This window comes from Meles meles, chromosome 1 (assembly GCF_922984935.1).
Source record: "Meles meles chromosome 1, mMelMel3.1 paternal haplotype, whole genome shotgun sequence".
NCBI lineage: Eukaryota > Metazoa > Chordata > Mammalia > Carnivora > Mustelidae > Meles > Meles meles.
In genome coordinates this window covers 4,318,675-4,345,297 of record NC_060066.1, presented here as the reverse complement: position 1 = coordinate 4,345,297, position 26,623 = coordinate 4,318,675, and the positions used below count along the sequence as shown (strand labels likewise).

Below are 26,623 nucleotides of genomic sequence, written 5' to 3'. Positions count from 1 at the left end.
TTTGGAAGAGGAAATAAAGGCTGAAGGAGAAAGGAGGGATGTGGGGGAGAGGAAGGCATTCAAATTTGAGGGATGCTCATAAAGACAGCTTAGGATGTGTGTGGTGACCCAGAGAAAGGGGACAGACTACCCTGAGACCTCCGGACACCAGTGGGTGTTCTCACACACGGGGGTAGCATCAACCCTGCGGAGAGGATGGATGGAACAGAGAGGAGAATGAGGAGGAAGGTAGCATGAAGGAGACGTAGACCACCCTGCCTGTGCTGACCGCAGTTGCCATGACATGCGCGACTGGCTGGGAATGGAGGGAGAGAGGAGGACGTGCAAGAGGGGAGCCCAGAGTCCCAACTTGAACACCCGGAGCCAGTCACTGCTGGTGGCAGGGATGAGGAGCTCCCACTAGACACACTGAGTGAGTCTGAGGACCCAGAAGGCAGCCAGATGGCAAAGTCAAAGATAGACACTCGACACTTGAGCAGAGAGCCAGAACAGGACCGGGGGCTGGGACCCTGGAAGTGTGCGGAGGGAGTGCAAGCCAGAGGCTGAGGACAGAAGCCAAGCTCTCCACCTCCCTGCCACATGGGCTCCTTCTCATTGTCACACCTGGTAACGAAGCGGGCACAACCGGGCACCCCTATATTTTTAGTCTGTTCTCTGATCCGGTATTCTTCTATGGTGCGCGCTCTGGGTGCGGCACTTTTAACTAAGCAACAAGGACAACAACCCTCAGAGGAATGGAAAGACAAGCCACTGAGTGGGAGAAAGTATTTACAGAAGATATAGCCGAAGAAGAAGTGTGATTCAGAATATACAAGGAACTCTCGAGACTCAACAAGAAGAAAACAAACAACCTGATTTAAAGAATGGACCCATGTTCTTAATGGGCTCATCACCAAGGAAGGTACACGGACAGGAAGTCATCACGTAGAGAGACGCTCCACGCTACGCGGCATCAGAAAACCGGAAGTTCAAACTTCATCCATGACACATCTACAAGAAAGACCAAAGTCTGCGCACAGACAACACCAGACGCCGGCAAGGACGCCGAGAACCAGGACTGCTCACTGATAGCTCGAGGGAACGCAGGATGGCGCGGCCACACGGGAAGACAGTTTGGCAGTTTCTCGAAAGCTTAGACATGCTCTTCCCATGGGGCCCAGCAACCATGCTCCTTGGTATTTACCCAAAGGAGCTCAAAACTTATGTCTGCACAAAAACTTGCACATGGATGTGTACGGCAGCCCCATTCACAATTGCCAAAACCTGGAGGCATTCAAGATGTCCTGGTGGACAGATCTGTAAACGGTGGCCTGCCCAGACAAGGGAACGTTATTCAGCACTCAAAAGAAATGAGCTCCTGGGCCATGAAGAGACATGGAGGGACCCTAAAAACTTATCAGTCCATGAAAGAAGCCCATCTGGAAAGGCTGCACACTATAGGAGCCCAACTCTGTGACATTCTGGAAAAGGCAAAATCGTGGAGACCATAGAGGGACCCGCAGCCGCTGGGGCGCTGGGGTGGGGAGGAGAGAGAGAGGCAGAGCCCAGAGGACTCTTAGGGCAGCAAAAAGATATGTGAAAACCTGCAGAATGGCAGCTGACCCGACTGTCTGAGTGGTAACGACAGAACAACCACACGACGGCACAGCGCGATTCACGCAGACAGAACCGTGCTGGCTTCCCTTGCAACGTGTTCTCTCTTCATAACACGCCGCCAAAGGGGTCTCAGGTTCAGAAGAGTTACAGAATATGCCCCGGATCACACAGCCGGGGGTGACAGACCTGGGGTTTAATCCTAGGCCCCTGTGAGCCTAGATTCAGGGTCTGTTTCACTGGAGCAGGAAGCACTGGTCTCTGGAGAAGAGCCTGGTGGGAGAAGAGAGAAGAAAGAGCCCAAACCTTCCGCAGTCTTTGGTCCTGCTAATGAGCAAGAACATCCATCCAGTTCCCTGTCCCCCTCATCAGCACATCACAAGATTTAAATGGAATCTGCTTGTGCGTTTGCCTTCAGCTCGCGTCGTAACCCCAGGGTCCTGGGATCAAGTCCCGCATCGGGCTCTCTGCTCAGCAGAGTCTGTTCCTCCTTCTGCCAATAGCTCCCCGTTTGTGCTCGCTCTCCCTCTCTCTCTCTCTCTGACAAATAAATAAAATCTTTTTTTTTAAAAAATGGAATCCACTTAAGCCCTACGCCGACCGCCAAAGCTCGGGACTCATCTGACCGAAGGAGGAGGAGATGGAGTGAGGGACGTGGCCTCCTTCTTTACGCTGCGGAATTCAAAATATTTCCTCTCTGCTGTTTTTGTTTTGTTTTGTTTTGTTTTTTTCCTAAGAAGAGGCAGGATGCCCGTCGTTTCTCTCCCAGCTGCTAGAGTTTGTGAATGAGACTCAAGCTCTGTCTAGTCTTCAAATGACGTGTGTTCCTTCAACTGGCCCCGGGGGGGTCTCGGAAGGCGACCCTCGCCCTGAAGCCAGCGCTCACTGCTTCCCTATCCCGCACGGTCTGTGGACTTGTCGATTTATCAACTCGGCCACTGTTTGCCACGTCCCGGACCACGTGCCAGGCACTTTCTAACCATTGGGTAGAGCAACGCCCCCGGCTCCATGGAGCCTGCTGTCTAGGAAGAGAGGAGAGCACAGCACAGACGTGCGTGAACAGTAATACGGTGTCAGAGAAGAATGGATGTGAGCACAGCCGGACGAAGTCACAGGTATTGATCGGGGCAGGACAGTGCGCACACTTCGTAGAAGGACAGTGTTCCACATGGGGACACTGGACGGGTATCTGAATAATGGGAAGGAACCAGCCGTCCAGAAAGAGGGGCATGGAGAGGAGTAAGAGGGGTCTCACTCTGTTTCCGGATTCCTGAAACCAGCAGCTCAGGAAGTGGCCCCAGCACTCAGACTCCCCCCGACTGGGGGGTCTCATGGTCTGCACGTGCTTACAAGAACCCAGTGAGGCCCCTATTGCACAAATCTGGTCCGTAGGCTCGTGGATGAGTCCTGCCGTAAGCCCTCACAGCCTCCGGACAAAGCTCAGAGCGTCCCATCATGGACCTGGCCAGGTTGGCTTGGACCAACCCCCTACCCCCAGTCTCCTGTCACTGACTGCATGTCAGCTTGGCCTTCTGTGACTGAGGGGAAGAGGACAGGCGAACAGGCAGTGCAGGATCGGGAAGGGGACCGCGTGCACTCCCATGATTCCATGTGGCATGAGCGAGTGAGGTCCCAGGAGCGACAGAAACACCACAAAAGGGAGGCAGGCCTGGGTTGCTGGGCTGGTACCCAACCAGAGTAGCTGTTGGCACGAGGAGACTGCAGCTGTAAGCGGCCCCAGAGGCGCTGCAGGGCAGAAATGCAAGGGGCAAGGGAGAGCCCGACCAGAAGAGCTCTCCCAAGCCGGGGGTCTCCGTTAGAGTCACCCCCTGGGTCCCCGGAGTGCAGTGCAGTAGCAGCACCAGAGGCAGCCAGCAGGACGGCACCTGCGGCCCCTGCTGCCACCGCAGGAGGTAAGGAGGGAGAAGGGGGGAGGGAAAGGAAAAGGTCAACCACCCCCAGCGCCGTCACCAGCTCCCTCGGGACAGAGGTTACCCTGGGTAACTACGTGGGACGGGGGCAGGGATTACAGTTTAGGGCTGGAATGGATGGACTAGGCTTGGTAGTCCCTGAACGTGAACACAAAGTCATGGGATGTGGCCATGGTTTGTTACCGGAACAGAGAGGGGACTCTGATCAGACACAGCCAAGAGCAAAGAGAGGAACCTATGGGGTTTCGTTCCCATACACCACTGAGCCACTGAGCTTCGGCTGCCAAGGACTTTACTCTTAACCACTATTAACCAAACCCAGTTCCTGGGTCTGACTGACAGGCCCGACAGGTGACTAGGAGAACCATCGCCTAACAGCGATCCCCTCAAGGTTGGTGGCACTCCGGGTCAGACCTGACTGTACGTGGACTCCAGTAAGGCACAGAGCCCCAGCCACACAGCAGGTGTGCAGCCGTGCCGGAAAGGCCCCCACAACAGCCTCGTGTGCTCAGAGCCCCGTCCTCTTTCACTGTCCGGAACCCCCAGGCCACGACGTTGCTCAGGAGCACATGGTTATCCATGGCAGAGGCTGGATCAACATTCAGGGCCACACTCTCCGGGGGTTCCTGGCTGCCTCCTGAAGGAAATCAAGACGTAAGTGGGAAGGACCGCCCAGGGCCGACTGTGGGCCCTGGAATGTCAGTGCTCAGAGCTTTCTGCTGTAAATAACACACAGGGAAATGCTCACTGACTTTGAATCATTTTCCCAGTTCCAGAAAGGTGCTCAGTCTAAAGGCCTTTAGGGCAGTGGGAAGAGAAGGGCCATAGAACTGGGCACCCCGAGACCACTCCTGTCCGTCCTCCTCTGTGCCCCTGCACCCCCGGGGAAGGTCTCCTACCTGCCCCCACCTCTGCTTTAACCCCTCTAGACTCCCTTCTTCTGGAAGCAGAATTCACCTCTTGCTTTTGCCAAAAACTCCGCTCCCATGCTCCGTTGATGTGGTTCACGGGAGGGCGTACCTTCCGCCTGGCCGGTGGGGTGGCCCGAGACCGGACTAGACCAGTGGAGACTCCACATCCCCCCGGAGGCTGGAATAGGACAAGGGTCAAGCAGGTGAGCAAGCTGGGCCGCCTTTGGGCCCTCCGGGGAGTTTTCCAGAGAGAGGTTTGTTTTTACTCCAGGTGCCAGGTTTAGAGATACCGAAGGCCATCATGACACAGGGGAGCCTGGTGGAGAACGAGGCCACATACTGGGGGAAGGAGGTAACATCCATCACCTGAGCACCAAACCCAGGGCTGCCTTAAGTTCAGAGGCACCAGAGCTGTGCTGCCCAAAGCAACCCCCTCCCTGCCTTCCCTTCTTCAACTCAAGCCCATCTGCACTGTGGTTTCTTCTCTTGCAAACCAAAGAGCAGGTGTGCGCTTAGCTAGGCCCTCAGGTAGGGCCCCTGCTCTCTGGAGCTCACCCGGGCTCCCGCAGGCAGGGTCCCTCACTGCTCAAATGTAGTTCTCACTCTACATCTTGCCTCCAGTTCCCAACCCAGTTTAGACAGGCTTTCCCAGAACAGCCCAGTTCAACTGCTCTGCAAGGCAGACTGCCCAGATCCATCCAGGTCCCCCACCTGCATCCCTCCGGGGCCCAAAGGGCAGCCCAGGGCAGGAGGCCGCCCTCCCTGCAAACACTCTTTAACACTCCACTGGTTCGTTCTAGCATCTCAGGGAAGCCGCACCCCGTCCTTAGGTCTTTTACAACTTTGGTGTGACATTTGTCCCAATATTTTCTTCTTTTGCTTCTTTCTGTCTACCCCCCTCCAGATACACTGTGTCGGGGCATTTCACAAGAGACTGTCTCAGATTACAGGGTCCTGAGGACACAGAAAGATATTTCTGTTTAACTTATTTTGAGCAGCGTCTGGTCTGATGAAGCAATGGGTATAAATAGTGCTCTAGCCGCCTTATGAAGGCTCCCCCTTTCCTAGGGGAGAAGGATGAAGTCCTGGGCCATGCAGAGGGGCTGGGTGCTTGTTGGAACAAGAGGGAGTTCGACAGGCGTTAGCCATCTTCAGATGGGGAAGCTGAGGGACAGGGTGGTTGCCAAGGGGGGGTCAGGCGCTTGACTCCCCTTTCCAGGGGAGCAGGGTCCTCCCTCCCTGTGGGCTCCAATAAGTGGGTTTATGGTGTTTCCACCTTTAGAGACCTTGTAGTCTCTGATCCCCTCTCTGCTGGAGGCTATACGCTCCACATAAGCTCTGAGGACAGTTTCCCTTCTGAGAAGGAGATTCCTACCCCTGGACCAAATTAGAAATTTCCATGTCATATTCTGAGTTTTCAAAGGGCTTGCTCACCATCAGCACAGAGTTTATTGGAGGAGACGGTCTGTTCCTGTCATTTCCTGCCTTAAAGTCTTCTCTTTGTGGCCCTTCTCAATTGGACCCCAATCTCCATTTCCAGGTTCATGGCCCCCACATCTGACCTCATGAATCTTATTCTCCAAACGCAAAGACTTCTCTTTCTTCCTCCAAAACCCCAGTATTTTTTTTTTAATTTATTTGACACAGAGAGAGATCACAAGCAGGCAGAGAGACAGGCAGAGAGAGAGAGAGTGGGGGAAGCAGGCTCCCCGCTGAGCAGAGACCCTGATGTGGAGCTTGATCCCAGAACCCTGCGATCATGACCTGAGCCGGAGGCAGAGGCTTAACCCAATGAGCCACTCAGACGCCCCCTCCCCAGTATTTTCTTTTCCTGAGTCTCTGACATTGCCTCAGTGATGCTTTCTTTTCCTTGCCAGGCAGACTCCTACTGAGTCCTACTTCAAAACCCAGCCTATGTGCTTTCTCCTCCAGGAAGCCTTCCCTGATTTCCTAGGCAAGAAGTGTATCGCTATCTTTTTTAGGCTCCCACAGACCCTTAAGTTTAGCACCCCACAAGTGGTATTAAAGTTGACCTACTTAGGGGGGCCTGGCTAGCTCAGTCAGTAGAACATGGGATTCTTGATGGGGGATGGCCCAAAGGAGAAACAAGCCATTTAAAACGGTGTGGCAAATTCTCTTCCTCCGAGACTCAGCTTGATCCCCGCATTGGAAACGGACATTACTTAAAAGTAAAAAATCTTTAAAAAATAAAACAAAACTGACCTACTTATTGGCCTATCTTTTCCACTGAGCTCCTTTAGACCTAGGGATGGCGTCTCTGGTCTCTCTTCCTCTGTGCCTAGATGGTGACAGGCACTCAGCAGGCCCCCCATGTATCAATGTCACAGAAACAAATGAATCAGTGGGTTGAGTGTCTGAACTATATGTAACTGTATTTCACTTCAATAATAATGGGAAGATCTCTTAGATTTTCTTTAAAAAAAATTTTTTTTTAAAATAACCTTGAACTTGCTACTCCCTGCGAAAGAGTAAGCTTGCGGATTCGCACAGGACTTACAGTCTTGTCCTATTCGTTAAGAGTGTTTCTATTCTCCCGAGGTATGGCCTCAGACCCCACTACGTCCCTGTCGTTGTGCAGCCACAAGCGTGTGAAGAAGGTCAGGGATACACGGGGATGCACCAGGTGCACGGGCTCTGCAGGATCAACTTCCTTCCTGTTAGAGGGCTCTGAGCTGTCACAGTGTGGGGTTCTCCAGCTCCGTTGCTAAAGGAGCCCGTGGCTTTGGCATCATGGTGCCAAGATCCCAGGACCAAGCCAAGGGGAAGCCCTGGAATGTCTCCCCATCAAGGGGATCTGTGGGAGGGGCTCCATTCGTTTCCACTGCGCTGTGCAGTGCCCGGCAAAGTCGAGCTTTGTAAACACAGCCTGCGCATTCCCTGGTGGGAGTTTGCAACAAGAGGGACAGGAGAAAAGCCTCTTGAAAAGTTTTGTTTGAGCAAAAGACCGTCACAAACCCTCCCCCTTTCCTTTTCACCTGAAAACCCAACCAGACGTGGCTGATGGAAACGTGGCACTGTGGATGACCGCACCCACTCACTCATTCCTCGCCCCCCGTGTGTTGGCCTCCTCGTTCACCCACAGCATCATGCCCCCCCCAACCCACCCACACAAATGCTCAGTCCTGCCACGTACACTGTAGCCCCACCCACCCCACGGCCATGCCAGAGTCCCCAAGATAGAGATAAGCAAGGCAGAGTGTCTGCCTCTGGGACCCTCCCCCGTAGGGGGATGGCCCAAAGGAGAAACAAGCCATTTAAAACGGTGTGGCGAATTCTCTTCCTCGGAGACTCAGCTTAGGTGTTCTGGCTCTTGGAAGCCCTCCATGGAACCGCAGTCCTGACAAGTCACGCTCTGACACAGAGGGATGAGAAGAAGGGAAGGGAGCCACGGGGAGCCATGGGGAGCAGGGACATCTGCGCTTATCTTGTCATTAGATGGGTCTCTTAACCTCTCCAGGTCTCCCCTCCTACATAAGGCAATGACTGCATAGCTCCGGGACTGTTGCAGAAGTCATGGGGGGGAGGGTGCGATGCACAGAAACACTCAGTGCCCACGTCTATGGGAGTCCTTGGTGCCTGGTAAGTGGTGGACTGTGCGGTGAAGTGTTCCTTTGTCCTCCCCAGCATGGAGCGCCTGAACCCTCACCCTTAGCGCACCGAACATTCTGGCATCTGGGCTGCGTTGTATCTGTCCTTCAGTCCCTAAGCACCCCTACATTCAGAGCATGATAAATAGTAACAGAATGTACCCCTGTGGGAAAAGCTATTAAAAAAAAAAAGATTTTATTTGAGAGAGAGAGAGAGGGAACAGGAGCAGGGGGGGAAGCAGGAGGAGCCTGATGCAGGGGTCAGTCCCAGGACCCCAAGATCATGACCTGAGCCAAAGTCAGATGCTTAACCCACTGAGCCATGCAGGCGCTCCAGGAAGAGCTGGTGTTAGATGGCTAACCAAAGAGGCAAGGGCTATAGATATTTACATTTACATATATCCACGCAGCTACTACATCACTTTGTGAGGGGTGATCTAGTGGGTTCAGAAACTTTCTTTCCTAGTCTAAGAACAAACTAGTGTGGCTAAAGGGAAGTCCTGGAGCCCCAGTGACCTTGTGAAGGTAGAAAATTGACCTATGAGGACCTAAGGATGTCAGACCTGCTCATCCCCCAGAGATCCCAGACGCCTAGGCTGACACTCGGTGCCATCAGAGCCCCTCCCTGGGCTCCTGCACAGAGAAGTTCTATTTAAAAAAAGAAAAAACAAACAAAACAAACAAACAAAAAAGATTGTATTTATTTGAGAGAGAGAGAAAGCAAGCAGGAGGAGCTATAGTGAGAGAGGGAGAAACAGGTTTCCCACGGAGCAGGGAGCCCAACCCAGGGCTCTATCACAGGAACCTGGGATCAAGACCCAAACCTGAGGCAGATGCTCAGCGGACGGAGCCACCCAGGTGCCCCCGCCAGGAGATGTTCTAAATGGTGCTGGAAACCACACAGCTTGCAAACAGGAGGGCCAAATTCAGACCTGAGCCAGACCTACTGTTGCCAGTGTAAGCCCAGTCCCCGGGCTCAGTGCGGGCCTCAACAATGGGCAGGTCCCTGGGCTGCCTGGTCATCAAACAGAGCCCCTCCTGAGTGGCTGATGTTGAGCACACCAGTGGGGGGACACCGTGCCAGGTGGCGTAAATATCCCTATGACTTCTCCAATATTGATATTGCACTCACTGACTTAACTGTGATTTAAACTAAATTGCAGGGGCACCTGGGTGGCTCAGCAGGTTAAAGCCTCTGCCTTTGGCTCAGGTCATGATCCCAGGGTCCTCAGATCAGTCCTGCATCAGGCTCTCTGCTCAGTGGGGAGGCTGCTTCCCCCCTCCTCTGTCTGCCTCTTTGTCTGCTTGTGATCTCTCTCTCTGTCAAGTAAATAAAATCTAAAAGTAAAATAAATTGTAGTTTCATTAATTCAATACCTACTTTGTGCCAGCCACTTAAATTAACACCATTCTGAAATGACATTGTTCCATAAAGATCAGTTGTGTTCCCACCATGTCCAGCATCATGTAGACACGAGCAGTTCATAGATACAGAATGGGAAACCCGTGATCTAAAGGCATTCATTGCCTAGTGGCAGAAACAGACAAGCCCACGGTGGGTTACAGGAGCAGAGGGCATGGAGCTGTCGGTAGCATGAGGTGCTGGGCTCGAAGAACCCAAGATACTCAGAAAGCCCAAGCGACTTGCCCATGGCAGCTCCAGGGCAAGGAAGAAGGTTAGGTTGCAATAGGTGTTTCTCCTGAGGCCTGGAAACAATCCACCCAGGGCCTCATTCTGACCATCAGTTTTGCTGAAAGCGAAGGCGGACCACTGCCCCACTGCTCAGTGCCCTCCAGCAAACATCAGACCAAGCAGAACAGAGTGCAATTCAACCTTTCCAGTATTCATGGAGTCCAGTCCTAGGGGCCAGACATTGTGCTACATAAACGTGTTTTAGAACTCGCTGTTATTGTTCCCAAACTGTTTAAACACTGGATTTTGATTGATGTGTGTGGTTTGGATATAATGTTGCAAAAGGCTATTTGCCACAATGTTACTATTGGTTAAGGGGAGGGGGGTAAGGGGGCGAATGCAGGGGTCGCTAATCCTGCCTCACTTACAACAATACACTTTTACCACTTTTATAATTTAAGCTATTTTAATGAGAAATATTTTTTTAACAAGTAAAAGGCACTTCCAAATGGTGTATATGCCTCTTTGTATCAATTCCATACATTTGCCTTATAAACTCAGTCTGGAAATTTGGGTAAGGGCATGAGCTTTCCGCTAACACATGGGTTCAGATCCCAATTCTGTTGCAGCTGACCCATCGCGGGACTGTCCGAAGCCTCGGTTTGTCCATTCACACAGCAGGGAAGAACGGAGCTAAATTCACAGCAATAAACAATGTAAGAAAGCCAAACACCCAGTCTGGCACCCGTTGGCCCTCAGTCTCAGATAGGCTCAGGGCCACATTATTTTTTTTACAGGGCTCAAAAAATGTCCTCAGAAATGGGATTTAAATTATGCTAAATAGCTCCAAAAACATGAAATAAGGACTGGCAAGTGGAAGCAGTAAGGACAGCTCTCAATTCAATAAAAGAAAGACTATTTCACCAGATATTCAACAAGGCATCGGAGAGGCTGCTCCGGTAAGTGATGACTCCTCTGCTTCTGAGGTGGACCAGGGGAAGGTGACCAAGCACCCAAGTGACATGGGAGGCAGTCATCAGATAGGGAGATTGGGCGACGTGGCTGGGATGTTTCTAGAACCTTCTTCAGGTGAAAGAGCCCTTAGAAGGAGGGATTTACCAGGTATCTGGCAAAACCACACGCAGACACTCTGAATCCACAATCACAAACAAGCTTGCCATTGTTTTATTTTTAAATGACACGTTCTTTTATCGTTTAGGTCAGTTTGCTTTTTCTTGTCTTTAAGGATGCAGGGGCATACCGTCCCCAACAACTTGGCTGTCAGGCAGTCAGGGCCAGCGCCAATTTCCCCAATCTGCCAGTCGCAGTTACAGCAGAGACTCTCCCCCGAGTTAGTTCCAACAAAAAGACAGCGTCAGTTCCTTTTCTCCGCAATATTTTATAATGAACCAAACTTTAAATAAAAATTAAAATGATACTCTCATTTCTACCAGAACACAGCCAGCGTTAACTAGAAGGAGCCAGCTTCCAGGAACTGGGAGCATATTGCCTTAGGCACCTGGCCTCGGTTACGGGCAGTAGGAGGGGGCTCGGCCATCAGCTAGCTGTGTCACAGAAGGATTCTGGCATCTTTGCAGCCACAGCGTTGGCAGGTCCGACCTCCACACCTTCCCTGGGTATCCATCAAGACTTCCCTTATTCTGTGCCATGACACTACCTGGCATTCAGCCTCTCATGAATGCTCGGTCCTGAGACCTCCTGAAAAAATGAACATGCCCGCCTCCTTTGACCCAGAAACCCTATTCCTCAGGAATAATCAGAGAAGGTCATGGCAACAGGTGGGAAGTTGCGTGCACGGAGAGGCTCACTGCCCTAGCATGTGGGAATGTTTAGCTCACCTGCTTGAAGAAGTTTTAAGAAGCAGTATAAAATGGTACCAACCCTGCCCAACATACACGTACACACATACACACATATGTGTGCATGCCCGCGCGTGCACAATGCTAAGTCCTGGCCAGGAAGACAGAGGGCCGGTTGCTCTGCGTCCCAGCACCTCACGAGACCTGAGTTTGAGACCCACCTCTCTCTGAATAGGAAGCAGGCAAGTCCCTCATGTTTTCCTGGACCCTGTTTCCTCATCTGTACAATGGGGAATTGCACTTTTCCTCTGCTACCAATCTTGGTCTTCCTCAATTTTGCAGTTACATTTGTCGTGCATCCTAACATGTATCCTATTCTTTTTTTTATTATTATGTTCAGTTATCCAACATATTGCACATCATTAGTTTTTGATGTAGTGCTGAAGATTCCTTAGTCACTTATAACGCCCAGTGCTCATCACAACATGTGTTCAGTTCTTGAGTAGTGGATCGGCTAACGAAATCCTCAGGGACCTTTCCCACCCTAAAAATGACTGTAGGCTCTTCTCATTTTCTATTTTCTGGTTCCCCTAGTAGGTCTGCCTCCGGAACAATGTTCCCTTCTGAGGGCAAGTCCTCCCAGCCTGAGAAAAAGGGCCTTTGTTGAAATAACAATGGACTTTGATCCCCCAGAAGTGGCTTTGAATCCTGACTCCGCATCCCCTCTCTCCCTGTCCTCAGGTAAGTGGTTCAAAGCCTGGTCTTTCATTTCTTTGCTGATAGATCCGCGATAGGAATGCCACCTAGAGCTCCCACGTCCTGACCCCTAGTGACCGCACACAAGTGTGCTAGCCTTCAGCAGCAGAAGCAGCACTGAAGGAAGAGAGGAGGCAGGAGGGGACTAGTCGAATTTTGAGGCTGGAGAGGAAGCTCTTAGGAAGTGCCGTACCTCGAGCTGGGAAAAAGACTTTGAATGTCCACCAGGCCCAAGCATTCGAAGTTCAGCTCAGCCATCTGCCAGCTATTTGAAATGGCCATCCAAGCTTGGTTGAAATACCTCCAGTGTTGGGGGACCTTCTCCCCCACCATGAGTGGATCCCTTCGGTCCCTGCACAGCTCTCCCTCCCGCACTAGAATCCAGCGTCCAACAAAACTTCCCTCACTAGGACCTCGGACATCCACTATGGGAACGAAGAGAGCAGGTCAGCGGCATCTCCTACATGACGTTCCTGCAGGCCACCGCGGCCACAAAGCTACTGTCCTCCACACCCGCTGACCTTTCTTGGGGTGGCAATTATCTCTCCCTGTGAGCCATGGCTTCCGTTCCCAGGAATCCTGCTTTCTCTCTACTTATCTGCACCCCTCTAGAATGGAATCAGAGGGGGAGAGAGAAGGCGGCGCATCTAGTGTGAGCTGGAAAACTCCGGGGTCCAAGGAGACCCTCGCTGGTCAGACAGACAACCGCGGACCAGCGGAGAGGACACATCCCTCGCTGAAGTGCGTGGCCGCGCAGATCTTACGCAAGGAAGAAGTTGTCCCGTCTTCTCATTTTTCAAGAGACACCAAAGTTTACAGTTTGTACATAAAGTCTGCTGAACAGCTTACTGGCAAGTAATGAAATCAGTTTTAAAACAACCTGTGGGGCGCCTGGGTGGCTCAGTTAAGCATCTGTCTTCGGCTCAGGTTACGATCTCAGGGTCCTGGGATCGAGTCCAGCATCGGGATCCCTCGTCAGCGGGGAGCCTGATTCTCCCTCTCCCTCTGTCTACTGCTCTGCCTACTTGTGCTCTCTCTCAGCCAGATAAATAAATAAAATATTTAAGAAAAAATAAAATAAATAAAAAAATAGCACAACCCGTGAAACATTAAAACTCTGGCTGGCTAAGTCCGCGAGCTGCTTACTGAACCATTCTGAGATGCAGAGAAGTTTGTTCAAACACCCAGTGACATTTACAAACCCCTGTTCTGATTATTTTAAAGGCCCCCTGGATCCCCTAAGGGCCATTCATGCATCTCCAGAAGAGAAACCGTTCCTAGCTTCCAATATCTTTCCTTGCAATGAGAGCCCCAACAACCACAGAGTGACAATTTCCCAAAGTCACGGGCAGCCCCTCAGCAGCAGAGGGACAACAAAATCTAGGATGGGCTGGAGGTTCCACCTCTCCGGGGAGTTAACAGGCACAGGCTTCTGAGACGTGGTGTGTGCCTTCCCGAAGCCCTGCTCTCCCGGAACGGTCCCTGCGCTCCCCTTCCATCACCTCCGCTTGGCAGATGAGGACACTGGGGCTCACTGGACAGTCTGTGAGCTCAGGCAGCCCCATAAAGCGCCAGGGTTAGGAGATTCTGTCCTTCACTGGGCAGCCCACCCCCTCTTAGAGGCCTCAGACCACACCGAAGCCCTGGAATTTAGAACTTTCCCGAAACAGTGCAATTAGGAAATAAACTAGAAGGGGTCCCAGAGTTCTTCCCAAAGCCAGGGCGTTCTCACGGCTGTCTGGGATTTTGATGGACATAGAGCATCAACAAGACTGACTGGGGGCTGGAATGGCCTGCACAAGGACAGAGGGGACAGAGGCGCCTGTGCAGAAAGCTCTGGGAGATGATCCAGTAGCGGGAGGAAGTTCCATGGAGAGGGATGCAGCCCAGCACTCCAGGACCGGCCGACGGGGTGGCCCCTTCTTCAGGGGATGCCCCGCAAGTGTGGCCACTGGCATCTCGGAGTCTCCGTGGGAGTGGGGAGAAGTGAGGGCACATGGTCTGATAACACCACTAATCCAACTCAAACTTCATCACCTGGGACCGGAACCTCTGGCCTGCTACACTGGAGGACGGGCAGGAAAAAGGGGCGAAAACAACCCCCCTCCCGGCCCTGGGGTTTGCTACCATTGAGAAAGGGGTAATAAACTGCTCAGAAGGAAAGAGATCTAAATTTAGACCAAAAAGGCAAAATTCCTTGGAAACAATGCAAAACTGAAGGTACGCTGTTCTCTCTCTCCTCCGCTGTTTCTCTTTTTCTTTCCTTTTCCCCCTCCTTTCTGGCTTTTACTCCACATTCCTTACTGGAAGGTTAACAGGCTGGGAGATCTCAACAACTTTGAAAAGTAGCAACTTGGAAAGCCGCCCCTGTATCTGACACACCCCAGTCATCCCTGGGCTCCTGCCTTCCCAGCGGCTCACCTAAAACCAGACAGGATTTGTCTGTCACTGGTCACTGACTTTGCTCCATTTCACTCTGAGGTTCGCAAAGCAGAGACCTGTCAGCTCAGGAACGAGGCCCCTCCCCAGTTCAAGCCCCAGAAGGACACAGTTCAGTCTGGAGAGGGCAGTCTCCCCAGTTCCATGCACCCAGGCCTCACCCATCGTCACCCAGGACAGATGGGCCCAAGCCTAAAGCCCCGTCACCTCCAGCAGCCTCCAGAGAAGAGACCCCCGCCTTACCTGGCAAGGGAGAAGCTCGCAGGGGTACCAGCTCCAGTCCCAGTCCAGGGCGGGGACCCAGCAGAAGCAGTGTCTGGAGAAGCAGCCAGCCCCAGGCAGCCCCCTCCTGCGGGGAGGGGGTCACCGGCCAGCAAACACGGCTCACCCTCCCCCCACCAAAAAATTTTGCAATTTCAATCTCCAAACAAAACTTGGAATAAGTCTGAAGGCTTCCCCCAGGCCAGGGGTCCCGAGAAAGAGCTAGTTTTAAAATCAGTAACTATAAAGAAATATGGTAAAAAGGTAAGTCTTCGAACTTGGAAAATAAAACAGAAAGTGCCTGAGAAACACAAACATAAGGAGAGGGGAGACAGGTCCTCGGGGAGAGCAGCAGCGGCGGCAGGCAGCCCAGCTGCTGCTCAGGAACAAAGCTGCTCGGTCCCCCCAGGGGCAAAGTGGCCTGGCAGTGGGAGCCCCCAGCTGGGAGCCAGGAGGGCGGAGCCGGCGGTGGGCGGGCCCGCAAGGAGGCCCGGCGGGAGGGGCGGAGGCGGCGCCGGGAGGGCCGAGGTCTGTGCCCTGGGGGGGGCGGGAGCCAAGCTGGCGGGAGGGTGCGCCCCTGCGGGAAGGGGCAGGGGCAGCTTGGCTTCCAGGCAGTGGAGAGGCCGCCCTAGGAAGCCTGGGACAGGGGCTGACACTCCCTGTCCACTTATAGACCGCACCGGATATTTTGGTCCCTTTTACAGCTCGGTCTGAAATAGCCCCCCTCCCCGCCCCCCGCGGGCAGCAGCTGCAGGCCGGTTTGGAAAGTTTAGCGGGGTAAGGGGTTGGGGATGACATTGCCATTTGTCCTCAAGGAGGGACCCCACAAGTCCCAGCACCTACCTGCCTCTTCCTACAGGTGGCCCCATTTGTGGCTCTCCCTATGTCCTGGGAGAGGGGTGGATCCCTGCCCTTATTAGATGAGGACTTGGAAGGCCTGGAGAGTTTCTGTCACCTGCCAGGCTCTCTCAGAAGAGGGGGCCAGGAGCCAGGTAGGTCTGACGAGAAGTGAGCAAAGATCTCAAGCTAGAGTCAGCATTGCTAAGAGTCCTGCCTATGGGTCAGAGGATCTTGAGGCAGGACCCAGGCACCTCCCCTGCATCAATTTCTGAAACACCATGAACTCAGGGCTTCGGTCAGTTGCCTCTCCAGCACCTTCCCGGAGGCACCCTTCTAGGCTGGACCAGAATAGAGATAATAGAACACCTGTGGCTTAATAGCCAATCCTGTATCCCATACTTTAACTCTCTTTTTGCGGGATTTGCCTTTCTGAGCTCGTGCTCCTCCTGGGAGCACACTTTCGGTTTCAGTAGAAAACTGGGTCTCTGGGGCGGAAAACAAACAGTTTTGTTTTACCGCCTCTTCTTTTTGAGCCACAGAACGCTCCTGCCTCCTTTTGTAGGGTTCCCAACCCCCAGCAGCAGGGAAGCGACAAGTGTTAGCCCAGGGGGCTCCTTACCTTTTCTCTCTGACCTCCTTTCCTAAAAACAGCACAAAATACCCCTGACCTCTGTTCCTAAAAACAGCACAAAATACCCCTGACTCTGTTCCTAAAAACAGCACAGGCAGGGGTATTTTGAACCAGATGAGAGCATGTCTTCATCCGGATGACCTCCTCCATCCCCTCACCCCGACTTCCAAACAGGCTTCTGAACCCTGGGACGTCTTTGGCTGTCTGCTTAGTAGCGTTTCATAGACAGTAGAGGGCAAATTTGTGAACAAGCAGGGAATTCTCGGCAATCCAGCCGCTTCCTTCTTCTCCTGCGATCCTTCCCAGCTGTCCCGTGACCGTCCACTCCACACCTGGTTCCTGAGCGCCCCGTGGCACCCCTTGGTGCAGTGTCAGGTGTCTTCCAAAGGAAGCCGAGGAGGTGTGCTGGTGAAAACAGACGCCGCTGTGGGATGCTGAGGGGCTGAGGCAGCGGCCCTGCTCATCAGAGTCAAGGTAGGGTAGGGAGCGGCACACTCACTTCTCAGCTGTTAGATGCCCCTGTGTGCCAGGACCATCCAGGTGCAGAGGAGGATTTATTACTGGAGTCGGGTTCTCTGGCCCAACCACGGTAGAAACCAGGCCAAACCCAGAAGTCAAAGGCACAGGCCAAGTTTTACTGGGCCCGCAACTCGAGCAGAAGCAGGGAGACACAGAATCAAGGGGGCTCAGGGTGCTCAGGGAGACCTCCCCATACAGACCAGGGACCTGCACTTGATGAAGTTCAGGCACAGGTTCCCAGGGTCAAATACGCTAATGAGGCAAGGGGGAGAGGGCCTCCTCCTGATTGACTGGAAGGGCCTGGTCCTGGCTGGTGGATACTGGCAGACAACCCAACCAGCTCAAGGGTGCTTGCTGGAGCCCAGGGCCTCTGTTTTAAGTGGGGCTTGTAAGGGGCGTCACATCTGGCCGCATCCTGATCCTGCGAAGACAAGTGGTTTAACAGTAACCGCCCACGGGAGTCGTCCCGGGTGCACGATGTTTGTCCTGTTTGTCGCTTGGGGCTTGTCCCCACGGTGTTTGGCTGTCTCAGAGTGGCGAGCCCAGGCGGCTTGTCTGCGCGCATGCTGGAGGGGAAGGACGGAAAGCCAGCACACGGGGAAGCGGACTGCCATGTTGCGTTGCCGACTGACCCTGAGCGCTGTGAAGGACACGGAGGATGAGTCAGACCACGAGGGAGGCAGCGAACTCCAGATCCACTACTGCAGACACAGAGACTAAGGAATGGGAGAAGCCCCCCGCCCCCTGTCCCCGCGAGGGAGAAGACCTTGGAGTCAGGGCTGGGGGGTGGCGGGAGGGTGGGTTATGGCCAAGGGCCAGGTGGTTGATGGGGGTGGAGAGGCCTGCGGAGGAGTGTGACTTAAGCCTGGCGACCAGGAGTCCCTGATGTGCTTTAAAGGGGGAGGGGCATGGCCAGGGTGGGATGCTGTAGAGTCCCCGAGGAAGGCAGCTGTGCCCTGGCTGGCTCTGACAAGTCAGGGAGGTGAGTTGGCAGACCTCCCTGTTGTAGAGGGAGCCCTAGGCTAGTCCGGAAGCAGGAGCTGCGGTGCCTTCAGCCCCTACTTGTCACCACAGGTAAAGGAAGTCTCCCATGGAGTGGGAGAATGGAGGGGGATCCGCGGTTCTATCCATAGATGGCTACAAGTTTGGATTTTTTAATTTAGTTCAACATTTGCTGCGAGCATACTAGAATCGGACACTGGGGATGCAAAGCTGGGTTGAGTAAAATCTGGGCCCTGGTAAGAAAATCAATAAAAGGAAAGCTCACTGGAATGGGGTCTGGAGCCAGAGGGGGAAGCATGGGGCCAGGGATTCCTATCCTAGATGGGTCAGTTACAGGCTCCAAGGGAAAAAGAGGAGGGAAAGACTCATCAATTACAGGTCCCCACAAGGAAAGATGTACATGCTTCTCTTACAAGAAGCCCGCCAGGGTGGAAACTCATCCCGCAAGGAAACTCACCACCCTAGACGCTAGCTCTTCTCCAGCGGACTTTGCCTTCAGGACAGCCCCCGCCAACTTCTCCTTCTCTGCAAAATAACCTTCCTCTCCTTCGTGTGCTGGACTTGCCCTAGCGTGCATGTCCTGAGTTGCAATTCTCTGTTATTCCTGAATAAATCGACTTTTGCTGATATAATAAATTTTATGTTTAAGGTTAGCACCCTGAAGGAAAGGAACCTCTGGAGGGCGGAATGGGCTGTGAAAACGGGGGAATGTCTGTCACCCTGCTGCATGTCTGCCCTGGGGAACTAGGGAGAGCCTAGCACTGATCAGAGTGCTTATAGCTAACCAAACTGCAGCGTACACTTAAAAATGTATTAAGAAGGCAGATCTCATGTTAACTGTTTCCACAATAAGATAACATTTAAAAAAAAAATAAATAAATAAACCAGCCCCATAGCTCTCTGCCCCCTTCTGGGTTTGTGACGCTTCGAAGCCCCTGTCTGATAGCATCTTGATACTCATGTATTTATTCTTTGTCTTCCCAGCCAGAAACGAGATCCAAGAAGGCAGAACATTCTGTCATTGTTGCATCGGTAGGGCTGGGACAGTGCCTGGCCCAGGGCAGGGAGAGCGGGTACATGGTCAACACACTCTTTGACTTGCTGTCTCCTCCAGGAACCCCCTAGCTTCTCCAGGAGAGAGAATAATAATAATGATGACAGCAATGGCCATGGAGTGAGCACCTGTGTGCTAGACACACTTGTAGACACTCAGTACCCTGTTTCTGACCGCCGGCACACGGCAAGGATGGTAACGTTCCTTGTCGCACCAATCCACAAGCAGACGCTTGGGGGTTTTAAGAAACTTGCCACAGTTGTTCATCTGACTTCAAGTCCAGTCTGTCTTCTAAAAACGTACACTGTCAGGGCGCCTGGGTGGCTCAGTGGATTAAAGCCTCTGCCTTGGGCTCAGGTCATGATCCCAGGGTCCTGGGATCGAGCCCCGCATGGGGCTCTCTGCTCAGCAGGAAGCCTGCTTCCCTCTCTCTCTCTGCTTCCTCTCTGCCTACTTGTGATCTCTGTCTGTCAAATAAATAAAATCTTAAAAAAGGGATTATTAAAAAATAAATAAATAGAAACTTACACTGTCTTCTATAGCCCACCCTGCCGATGACTTGAAAAGTTTCCCATTAGCACGGAGATTCTCTGACTTCTGAAAATCCGTTGCAATCATCCGCTAAGAAATCAAATTCTGATTTCCTGGCAATTCAAATCTTCTCCTACTGGATCTTGCCCCCCTGCTCCCTTCGGAATAATTCAATCAGAGACTGTGTCACTAGTTGATGGTGTGACCCTACCAAACCCACTTAGCCAGTTCCTGGGCTGGTGTCCTGCTCTGTGTGCCAACCCCGTGCCCTGGGCATCCCTGCTTCAGAATCACTTACATCAGCATCAGCCACTCTCCTAAGACTCTGGGTTGTGTGTGTGTTGGGGGAGGGCGGATGGGGAGTGGATGCCCAGACCTCAGAGCCTCCCTGCTGGCCATCTTCTCCTTAATTGGCAGCACCTGGAGGAATACACTTTCATTTCTCAGGTGAGGAAAGTGAGCTTCGGGGGTCAGTTTGTTCTGTCTGAGAACTAGTGAAAGGCTGAGCCACTCCCTGACTTTGAAATGCACTAAATGGCATGCAGTGATCAAAGACGACTAGAAGTAGCAGCAGTGAAAGTGACAGCAATTATAAGTCCAAGAATGTATTATTTATAATGCAAAAATACGTTCCCGAAAGTGCTCAAATCGGCACTGTCTATAAAAGTGAAAAATTGGCCACGGTCCAACTGTCCAACAGTAGGGGATCGGTTAAACACAGGATGGGAAGTGGCCCCCGTGGTGATACAGGGCTATATTCCTTACTAGGGGGGATGCTCGCGCTGTGTGGTTAAATAGGAAAAATAAAACAGATGAGTAAGGCTCACCTGGGGCTCCCCATTTCTCTCCAAAAATCTTTATTGAAGTGATTCTCTTGTGGCTTTCTTAACTTTTCCTGTAGGTTCAAAGATGTTCTGTCTGGTACAGACGCATCATACTCTGTAAAGTGAGAACATACTCTGTACACATCCTGGTCTGAATCTTTCTTTGCCTAACACTGTATCTGGGGCACCCGTCAATGTCCGCTCCTCTAGTTCCCCTCGCATTCCATCTGCCCGTACTCCCGTCCCATCGGTCTTAGATACCCATCACAAGGCAGACAGCGTGCGAGGGGCAGGGTCTCTAAGTCTGCTGGATGCAAAGACCACAACTTCCTTCACAATTCCTCAGCTGATCAATGGTGACATTCACTTCTATTTTCAGTTACAACATGCTGCAATAAACATTTTTCTATGCATATCTCGCTCTGTTCTTACCTGCGTGTATTTCTGGGGGCAGTTCCAGAAGTGGCGTGGGGGTCGAAGGATGATTTAAATTTTGATAGATACGTTTTTCTTGGAGAGCTTAAATGTGCAGAGCCTAGAAAGGAAATGCAGATTTTCTTCTGCACAGGACAAAAGCCACAGCGGATTTGCAGATGTGAGGCTGATTTATAAACTGGTGTTTGAGGAAAGAGGGGAAAGGAAAGGGGTAAGATGTACGCAGCATCTACTATCTGCTCTGCCCTTTCATGGATGGTTGGACCCAGCCCGTAAGTCATCTCTGTCGTTGCTCAGAGGACATGTGATCAGTGCTCCATAAACAGACTCCATGTGAATGAAAGAGTGAATACACGGAAGATAGTTATCCCCACTGCAAAGAGGAGAAAACGGGAGCACAGAGAGGTTGAAGACTTGCTCAATGCCCCACCGCCAGGGAGAGCTCGCTGCTGCCCAGCGGGCCATCTGTGTCCACGTGCGGGCAGCTGGGAGGGGGCAGAAGCCAGAGCCAGGAGGCCGGCGAGGATGGCCGACTCACAGGGTTGCCGTGCTGTGATGGATGCCTCTGGAACAAGAGCTAGAAACACAGGACAGGAAAATAATGAGTGTCTGTGCTTTCCAAAGACAGTCCCGACTACTTGGAGCGGCGTTATCTGTCCCTGTTATTCAAGAAAAACAAATCCACTTTCCTAAATTACACGCCTCTGTCTAGATTATAGGGATTCCACATCCTCCCCCATCTGCTCGGCAGGCGTCCATTGTACCGGCCTTCTGCTTGGCAGTATCAATTATGTTGACAAACTGCCTGTGAGCACTTGCCCAGCCCGGCTCGGCACTCACCCACCTTTGCTGAGGGTGGGAACGGCTCCGACAGATATTTCCAGGGTGACAGTAAGCGGGCTGGGGGGTTGCACACCCTGGACCAGCCCAGACCTCAGGCTACCCAGAGGAGGGAAGGGTTGGGAGGGGCCTCGTCTTGTTTCCCAGGGGCGGGGAGGGGGCCCCATCTATAGAGAGAGGCATTCACTTCTGAATGTCCCCCCACCGAAGGACACAGGGCAGAGAGTTCAGACACTCTACCTTGAATCCCCGTCCTGCCAGTGACATGACCGCCTCGCCTTGGACAAAATACCCATCCTCATCCTTGGGCCTTTATCTGGGTACCTGTAACGTGAGTTCAAGGACGTGGCTCAAGTGCATCCACGGTGTAGGTGGTGAAGTTAACCACACGTACTGGCACTTAGTAGATGCTCACAAAAGTCAGCCGCAGCCCTCCTCGAGAGCCCTGCAGTCTTAGGAGAGGGTTGCCTGCAGCACGGAGAATGGGCAAGAAGATGCGTGCGGGCACAGAGAGAACATGCAGGCAGCCCTTGCTAACACACGAGGAAGGCAATTCTGTGGGCGACGGCCCAGCCCGGGCCCCCACGAGGCAGCTGCATCCTTGCCCTCTTGGGGGAGGGTCAGGTGCGCACTAGGCAGCTGCCTGCCTCCCGATGGGTCACTTTCTCTGTCTGTGCTCACTCAGAAGCACAGACCCTGCTCTTGCTTTATCACCACACCCTGACCTCTGAAAACACTGCGTTTCTTTAACTTTGCGTTAATGCGGCTCCGTATTTTACATGGTCAAATCGGGGAGGCAGAGGCTACCTACTTCCTTACAGTGGATTTTTATTTTATTTTACTTATTTTTAAAATATTTTATTTCCTTATTCGACAGATGGAGATCACAAGGAGGCAGAGGGGCAGGCAGAGAGAGAGGAGGGAGCAGGCTCCCTGCCGAGCAGAGAGCCCGATGCAGGGCTCAATCCCAGGACCCTGAGATCATGACCTGAGCCGAAGGCAGAGGCTTTAACCCACTGAGCCACCCAGGTGTCCCTCTTACAGTGGATTTTCAATCATGTCCGACTTTCTGTCCATTTTTAAAATCCTGGTTTTCGAGGACTTGTGGGTTCATAGGAAACTAGAAAGTCCCGAGACGGCTGTGTACCCCTGCCCCACACCCGCCTGTAACCTCCCTGTTGAGGAGCATCTCCCACCACACTGGGGAATCTGTTACGATTAATGGACCACCACGGACACACCAGTGTGGCCCGAAGTCTGTAATTTACACCAGGGCTAGCTCTTGGTGTTGGATATCCTACGGGTTTGGATGCACAATGGCATGTATCCAGCATTATAATCTCACACGGAGTATTTGGGTGCCCTGCAGATCCCCTGTGCTCCTCTATCCATCTCTCCCTACATGCCTGGCCGCCACGGGTCTTCTGACTGTCTCCAGAATGTCACGTAGTCGGAATCATGCGGTACGTAGGCTTTTCAGACTGGCTTCTTTCACCTAGCGATATCCATTTAAGGGTCCTCGTGTCTTGTCGTGGCTTGACGTGCATTTCTTTCTAGTGCTATACAACGTCCCATTGTCCAGATACACACAATTTATTTATCCGCTCACCTACTGAAGGACATCTTGGTTTCCTCCAAGTATTGGCAATAACGAATTGAAGGTACTACGAACGTCCTTGTGTAGGATTTTGCGTAGCTATACACGGCCAACTCCTTTGGGTAAATGCCAAGGAGTGTGATTGGATCGTAGGGTAAGTGTATGTTTCGTTTTGTGAGAACCTGCCCAACCGTCTTCCAGAGTGGCCGCAGCGTTCTGCGTCCCCTCTGGCGATGCGTGAGGGCTCCCTGTGCTCCACATCCTCACCGGCATTTCCTGCTGCCAGTGTTCTGGATTTGGGCCAGTCTCGTAGGTGTATAGTGGTATCTTCTTGTTCTAATTGGAATTTCCTGATGACATGGGATATGGTGCATCTTTCTATGTGTTTCCTTGCTGCCTGTGCATCTTCTCCAGTGAGGTGCCTGTGAAGGTCTTTGGCCATTTTTATTAAAGATTTATTTATTTGAGAGAGAGAGAGAGAGAGAGAGAGCGAGTGCACTGTGTTTGGGGAGGGGGTCAGAGGAGAAGGAGTCTCATGGTCTCGCGCTGAGGGCAGAGCCCGATGTAGGGCTCCATCTCATGATCCCGAGATCACGACCTCAGCCAAAACCAAGAGTCGGATGCTTAACCCACTGAGCCACCCAGGGGCCCCAGGTCTTTAGCCAATGTTTTAATCAATTATTTGTTTTCTTATTGTTGGGTTGTAAGAGTTCTCTGTGTGTTTTGGATCGCAGTCCTCTATCAGATGATGATATCAAAAGGTGAGTCTTTTGCAAATACTTCCTCCCACTCTGTGGCATGTCTTCTCATTCTCTTGGTAGTGTCCTTTGCAGAATCGAAGTTTTTAATTTTAATGAAGTCCAAATTATCAATGATTCCTTCCATGGATCATGTCTTTGGGGTTGTGTCTAAAATGGCATCACCATACCCAAGGTCCTCTAGGTTTTCTCCTGTGGTCCCTTCCGGGAATGTTATAGTTTGAGGTATACATTTAGGTGATGATCCACTCTGAGTTACTTTCTGTAAAGAGTGTCAGGCCTGGGGGCGCCTGGGTGGCTCAGCAGTTTAAGCCTCTGCTTTCGGCTCAGGTCATGATCTCAGGGTCCTGGGATCGAGCCCCGCATCAGGCTCTCTGCTCAGTGGGGAGCCTGCTTCCTCCTCTCTCTCTGCCTGCCTCTCTGCTTACTTGTGACCTCTCTCTCTGTCAAATAAATAAATAAAATATTAAAAAAAAAAGAGTGTCAGGCCTGTGTCAAGATTCTTTTTTTTTTTTTTTTTGCCTGTGACGGTCCGGTTGTCCCAGCACGATCATCGACCCACCATATTGGCTTTGCTCCTGTGTCAAACTTCTGTTGACTATATTTATGTGGTTCTTTTTCTGGGCCTTCTGTTCTGTTCCACTGATCTATATGTGTCCTCCCCCCACCCCACCGCCAAGACCACACTGTTTTGATTACTGTAGCTTTACAGAAAGTTTTAAAGTTAGGCAGTATCGTTTCTCCAACTTTGTTCTTCATTGTCGTCTTGGCTTTTTGGAGAATTTCACCTCCTCATAGAAACTTTGGATATGTTTGTTTTTATAACAACTTTAAAATCGGTATTTGTGGTTATGTCTTGGGATAGTCAAAACACCTTAGTAATCAGAGACACACATATACTTCATAAAACCAAGTACACTAGTGAAATAGATGCTCTGTGTTTTTCTTCGCTAATGGGGTGGGTTTCGGAGAACACTGTTCTGGAACATCAGAGCTAAGAAAGGCCTTAGCGATCGTAGGCAACTTGCTCCCTGAAGTTAATGGGCTGCAGACTTGGCTGAGAAACCCGCGGAGATTCTGGTTTGGAGATCCGGGGTAAAGCCCCATCCTCTGCTCTTTGACAAAGTCCCTGCATGATTTCCATGCACGATTCCTTGGACCAACCACACTTGGAGGAAACACGCACCTTTTGTCTCCACCCTTCTAGATGCCGAAGCTGATGATGGAAAGAGGAGTGCCTGCCCAAGGTCACGGGCCAGGAAGTAGCAGCTGACACTGGGAACCAGGGCTCGGACCCTGGGTTTGTAGAGAGAAGGGCCAGCGCTCTTTCCTTCTCCGAGCTGTGGTCCTAGAACAGCCATCAGGCTGTCTCCCTCTCCGTCCTCTGCCCCCCAGAGTTTCTCTACTTCTATCAGGAGTGGCTCACAGAGGACCGAAAGGCTGTTCTTCCTGGAAAATTAATGTTTTGGCAACAGAAGCCTCATGAGACCCCAAAATCTAACCATAAGAATTATCCCCTCACCCTGACCCTCCTTGGCGCGCCTTTGCTATGTGTTTGCACGTCTCTTTATCAGTGGTTCCAGAATCTCTCTGGTCTGCAGAATCACTTGGGAAATTTAAAAAACGATTCAAAACCTCCAGCCGCACAGCTCCAGTTTAGAAGGTCTGACTCGCTTAAACCCCACAACCACCTGGAGAGTTCTGAGCATTCGGGACCTCAGAGACGTTGGGCCACTCACCCAGGCCTCCACCTCCGTAGAGCAGCAGGTTAAAATTTGACCTGGGTCTCTGGATAGTGAGTTCTTTCACACGTCGGAGGCCAGTACACGCAGACAGGAAGGAGTTTCGCTCTAAGAAAAAGAAGGGGTGGGGTGGGGGACAGGCTAGGAGACACAGGCTGGTGCTGGGGCCCGTGCCGGCTCTGGAGCCGTGGCGTGGGGGCCAACGCTAGGACTGGCAGATGCCGAAATCCCTCCTGTCTCAAGTTAGGAGCCCTGAGGGCCTGGGCTAAGCTGGACTGCAGGTGGAGGTCTGGGCTCAGGGAAGGGAGTGGAGAGCTGTAGGGACAAAGGCCAGGCCTGCTGGACATGCACCAGCCAGGAGCAGGGGGCTGGTCAGCCACCAGCTGGAGGGAGCAACGAGAGGGAAGTTTGGGGAGCATGGAGCAGATCTGGTTAGGGACAGAGCAATGAAATTCTTTCAACCTGGGAGAAAGAGTGCTGTCAGGAGCGCCTTTTCTAAAGCAAAGGCAGCTTCAGGGCTCCCAAACCCAGGCCATGGGGAGCACTTCCTGGGCCTGCTGCCTTCCCAGCCCCTGGCGTCCCCGCCCCCAACGCCCGGTCCAGCCTCCTGTTTGTGCAGCCCTGTCCCCTCCCCAGCCCAGCACCTTTCTTGTCCACCAATCCAAGATGTTCAGAACAGGCCAACCTTGGAAAAGACCTTCAGATTCAAAGCCAGTGGGATGAAGCCAGAGCCGGAGGGGAGGAGCCGTGGGAAAGTGGAGGCCCCGCAACCATGGGGTGGACACTGCCTCCCAGGCCCGAGGCAAGACGCGCCCCCTTCTTCTCTCCATACCAAAAGGCGCCCTTCTGTATCCAGATACAATACAGTGAATAAAGCCGGCATTCCAGGCCAGGATTC

The 26,623-nt window shown here is 52.3% G+C and overlaps 1 protein-coding gene across 1 annotated transcript in view; it reads right to left on the bottom strand.

Annotated features, from left to right (window-relative positions):
- Window positions 1-15,363, bottom strand: part of COL22A1 (collagen type XXII alpha 1 chain) — a 243,512-nt gene extending 228,149 nt beyond the window's left edge. Inside the window, exon 1 of the mRNA XM_045978553.1 lies at window positions 14,935-15,363. The gene's annotated coding sequence lies outside the window, so the exon portion shown is untranslated. The remainder of the gene's footprint in view (window positions 1-14,934) is intronic.
- Between the last annotated feature and the right edge of the window lie 11,260 nt (window positions 15,364-26,623).